The sequence below is a fragment of the Gymnoscopelus braueri genome (assembly GCF_963280865.1).
Source record: "Gymnoscopelus braueri genome assembly, chromosome: 16".
NCBI classification, from domain to species: domain Eukaryota; kingdom Metazoa; phylum Chordata; class Actinopteri; order Myctophiformes; family Myctophidae; genus Gymnoscopelus; species Gymnoscopelus braueri.
Window position 1 is genome coordinate 47,521,808 of NC_137616.1, and position 5,578 is coordinate 47,527,385.

Genomic DNA, 5,578 nt, shown 5'->3' on the forward strand with positions numbered 1-5,578 from the left:
TGTGCCTGTAATTTTATTTATTTTATCTAGCCTATGTATAGCCTTAGGGAAGGGAACAGAGGCTGTAAAGGCATGCTAACCTGGTCTATTCTATTTACTTGATCTAGCCTATGTATAGCCTTAGGGAATATAGGCTGTAAACTAAAGGCATTTAGTGTCTTTTTATTAAAGGATATGCATTTTATTAGGTTTTATTTATTTTTTGTAAAGGTCAAATAAAATGAGTATTTCTATTTAAAGAGTAGCCTATGGTATAAATATAATTGTATAGAGCTGAGTTCTTTGAGTCTTTACTGTCTAGTCAATGTTTTAAACTCATGCCATGTCTATCTAAATGAGTGTCAGCCAGGAATGTCAAAATGTCAAAAAGAGATTTTATTTGCCACTTTGACCACACATGGATGGAGTTTAGATCCCATAGGGACGTTGTGTTATTTAAAATGAGCTAGTGTTGGTTGTCAAACAATCAAAATGGTACTGTAGGTCAAGATGCATTTTCTTATGATCTGTTATTAGTTGACACAATGACTCTACAGTAATGTAACTGTTCAGAGAGGTCAAATTCTTAACAATTAAATGACCTTAACCATATTTCTGTTGTCCTTATCTTAATTTCATAGGCTCAACATTCTTGTCTATCAATGGTAAAACTTGTATTATCTAATTAAATAGAGTTTTGCTTAAAAGTAATCCAAAGGTAACTGAAAGTAACTAGAAGTTACTTTTTAAATGGAGTAATCAGGATTACGTTACTGACTACATTTTTTAGCAAGTAACTTGTAACTGTAGGGGATTCCTTTTTAAAAGTAACCCTCCCAACCCTGTGTACACCCCATGAAGCCTTGAATTCATGGATTTGTTTTTGTTTTTGTCGCATTCCTAAGCTAATAATTTGATTCCCGTCTCCTACCGGCTAATGTATCCGGTAGGAGACACAAAGTAGATTATTTGTGTCTCCTACCGGAAATACACCCGGTCATGAAATTATTCGCTTAGCTTAAAAATATATCCATGAAGGTGCAATTGATAGAAAATAAGTAATTTTTTTGGGTGAACTCTTCCTTTAACACATTCACTGCCATGGGTTTTCTAATACAGGATTTTTTTGTAACGATTTTATTACCTTTTTCAGTAACCACAGACTATTTTCCGTGATCGTCCTCACGGTGATCCCCTCATTACACACACAGGGGTCTCGTAGAATCAGGGGGGGGGGGATTCCGATTGCGGTAATCCGTTCCATAATTGCGGCCGGTTGAAAATAGCATGTTTCGCCAAAAATACATAGTAAAATAAATAAAGTACACAAGAGCCGAGATACAGGATTTTAAAGTAATAAGTTAACCAGGAAGTGAATGGAGCAGTAAATCTTTGGATCGCGTTATCTCCTGATTCTGACGTAAACAAATTAAATGACGTTTTAAAAGGTCTTTAGCAGGCAAGTGGTGTATTTTAAATGAATCTCTTATTTTATCAGGTCCACCACCTGATGGAAAAAAAACAACAACAGGCACTCCTTACAACGGAGAATCCACTGGACCTCATTATGAGGAGGATGGACACCACCACCACCTGGCTCCCACCATGCCATGAAGTCACAAAGAAATGTTTTAAGAGACTGGCCACTTTAAATGTCATAATATGCTCTTAAAACAACATACTAGCCAGACTGGTGAAATGTGTCAATGTGACAGCAAGTCTGCTCTTAGCGTGACTTCAGTTAAATAATAATTTCTATAGAACCTGTGGATATCTTTGTAATTCTGGGCATAAACAAGTTTAATATTTGAATGATATAGCTGGTGGAGCCTCATGTGCAGTTGATGGACATCTGTCGAAGGGTGGACCAGTTTCCCCTTGCTCTTGATTGTAGTGAGTACTGCCTCTGACTCCATGGAAGTGGTTCAGTGATGTCCTTTCTCCAGTCATCCGGGCCATCCAGTTCCTGTGTCCTGGCAGGAAGGAAGGGGGGGAACTGATGGCAGGTGCTTCTCCAGTTCCTCTGGGAAGAGTGCAGCACCTGCCATTACCAGCATGGTGGTTGTTGCCATTCTGACACCAGTCTGGGATGGCTTCCAGGCTGTGAATAAAATGTATTACTTTAGTATTATAAGTGTCATAAGTTAACTGCTGCCATTAATTCTGCTTTTGATTGTTTGTCTCAGAGGCACTTACCCTGATGCTTCCCCTTTTTTTTGGAGCTTAACACTGGGGCATTCCATGTTTGCATAAACTCCATAAACTCCAGCTTCCAATTGTCCCAGCAGTGGTGTTTGGTGGATACAGCGCTGCATATATCAAACATGTTTTATTAGTGTCAAACAGAAGGAGCAAGCACTGTCTGGGTTCAGTGGCTTCCTCAAACAGGTGCTCTTCAGTCAAACAGGTAGATATATGTATAACCCCCCCCAAAGTTCTGCTTGTGGTGCAGACTGAATCCTGAGGCACTCCGTGAAGACTGAATGCCTCAGTATTCTTCTCCCTAGGCAGTCTGCACCACCCCCCCCCCCCTTTATAGTTAGTAGTGTGTGTGTTGATGTCATCAAGCCGACCATGTCTATGAACCAGGCATAACCACTGCCTGGTTTGGCAGATGCTGACAGTGCACCAGCATGCGGATTGCACTTGCAGTTTTGTGTGAAAATACTTTACATGCAGGTAGAACCTTGAAGCAGAGAACATAACTGTACGTATGGAAAACATGCACACAACCGTAACTCTGTCTGTATCCACCTGGTCATTGTATGTCATAGAAAGAGAAGGCACTTTCAGTGTTTAGTACTCTCAAGCCCAGATTTACTAATTCCTTTGCACCTAATTGTGGACACTGTCTGCACTTAAACATTAATCATTGAATTTAAGATGAAAGGCAGTTGCCTTTTGTACGTGAATATGACTGTCAGTGTTTACAGTATACCAAACAGTAAATGTGTGTTAGTGCAACATAATTTCATTTTATCAAAGCTTTTAGCTGTTGATATGACTCTTGCAGTCAGACCAGGCACAAGTTTTTCCTAAGTGTCAGCCTGCACAGAGATCGCCTTTTCAACAGCACATGTGGACACCTGGAAAACATATATAATTTCAAGCAGAAGTAGGTAGATTTTGTAAAATGACACTTTCTTCAATTCAGCAAGTATCGCTCATTTTGGGTGGACATTATGAATGACGTAACATGTGGGTTGCCAACCGTCCCGTATGACCCGGGACGCCCCGTATTTTGACCAAAAGAGGCGCGCCCCGTACGGGACTTCACTTGTCCCGGTAAAGGGAAGATGCATATAATAATTTAAAAAAATTGCGTTTGGCCGCCTATGTGTTTGTGTGCTGAATGAGAAGGGCGCTAGGACCCTGGGGGTGCCGCTCTGTTGACAGGGCAGGCTCAGTGTGCGTGCTCTCCTGTCTGCCTGTGTGAGACTTTCCTCATTGAATGTCTATGTGGAAAAATGTGCGCTGGTTCTGTGGTTCAAGCGGGCAAAACAAAATAAGGTGCACGTGCATCTAACATCGGCATTACTATACCGAAAATAAGTTGCTGCATGTGAGGTTATGGTATATCATAGGCCTACTAACTAGCTTATAGTTAGTTAGACACGGACTGAGCTACAACAGCATAACAGCCAACGTGCCTCATGGCCCCAAAACTGTGTGGCTATTCTGAAAGAATGAGCCGTCTCCTCTCGTCCTCCTCCGCCCCCCGCAGCTGCAGCAGCAGGTTAGCAACTGTTATAGTAACTGTTCCAAAATGCATAGATTTCTATGTATTTTAGAGGTTTGGGGGGCTGGCTTTTTTTTATATAAATTTCATATATTTCTATGCATTTCAGGAGTTTGGGGGGCTGGCTTTTTTAATATAAATTTCATACATTTCTATGCATTTCAGGAGTTTAAGGGGCTGGCTTTTTTAATATAAATTTCATAGATTTCTATGCATTTTAGGAGTTTGGGGGGCTGGCTTTTTTAATATAAATTTCATAGATTTCTATGCATTTTAGGAGTTTGGGGGGCTGGCTTTTTTAATATAAATTTCATAGATTTCTATGCATTTTAGGAGTTTGGGGGGCTGGCTTTTTTAATATAAATTTCATAGATTTCTATGCATTTCAGGAGTTTGGGGGGCTGGCTTTTTTAATATAAACTTCATAGATTTCTATGCATTTTAGGAGTTTGGGGGGCTGGCTTTTTTAATATAAATGTCATAGATTTCTATGCATTTCAGGAGTTTGGGGGGCTGGCTTTTTAAATATAAATTTCATAGATTTCTATGCATTTTAGGAGTTTGAGGGGCTGGCTTTTTTAATATACATTTCATAGATTTATATGTATTTTAGGGGTTTGGGGGCTGGCTTTTTTAATATAAATTTCATAGATGTCTATGCATTTCAGGAGTTTGGGGGGCTGTGTGGTGTATCAGTATTCAAGACTGATGAATATGAAATTATTATGATATTAATAATTTATAAACACAAACCATTAAAGTGTTCAAATAACAAGGAGACCAAAACGTCACTAGGCTATTTGGGAAGATTCTAGTGGTGACTGGCAGCTGCAGTGAATTGGTCAAAATAACACTTCCAAATATGGTGTGAATCCAAAATACCACACCCCCGCGCTTGGTTCTCACAAAAGTGTATTCTAGGATTAGTCAACAGTGCCATTTGGACACTAAGACAGTTGCCCTCTTCAGTCAAGCCAGCCGAGATGAGTTAAGACAAACAGGGTTTAATATAGGCGAGTGTTTACTAGGCTTTTCTAAATGTACAGATAAATATAAACATCATTATTAAAGGGATTTTGACGCTCTCTATAGGAAGGAGGGGCTGAGCTCCGAAAGCAGGGGAACCCAGCAGAGGAGCGCGTTTCTATTAAATAACTTTAACTATAAAGTACAATAATTAAACCTAATGTGAAAATACAATGATATTCGGATATGAAACCTAGAACTTGTTGAATATAAATAAGTTACGGTGGATAAATGTTTATTTACACAAAAGCTCCAAAATAAACCTGTATTTTAAATAGGACTATATGAGTATAACTTTGGTTTGCAATGATTTAATGAAATACCTTTTGGTCTCATTTTAATGTGTGTGAGATATTGAATGTGTATAATTGAACGAAGATATGTATAACTAATGAAATCGAGTAACAAATGTACTGATTATGATATAAGCGTAAGGCTGAATAAGGTTGAGTCAGGCTACTATGTTGCAGCTGCTGCTGCTGCTGCGAATAGTCAGCTTCCGTGATTGGGTGATTATTCTGTCACTGAACAGCGGGTGTCAAGATCCCGCCCCGGAGACAGTACAAATCTACAGAGTATAAATGTATCCACTTTAGATAGAGACATTGCACAGTACATCATTGGAACTCTGTATTTGTTCGCCTTTTTGACAATAAAAGAGATTGTTGAAACGACTCCTCCGGACTCGAAAGCTTGTGATTATTTCCACCAAGAGAAAACATCTCTGCTTCCGTCTTTCAAACGGGCTCAGTTTACCACAGCTGGCTCCCCCAAAAGAATTAAATAACATATTCCTAACCTAACCCTAAAACCGAAATAAAGTACAAAAAAAAA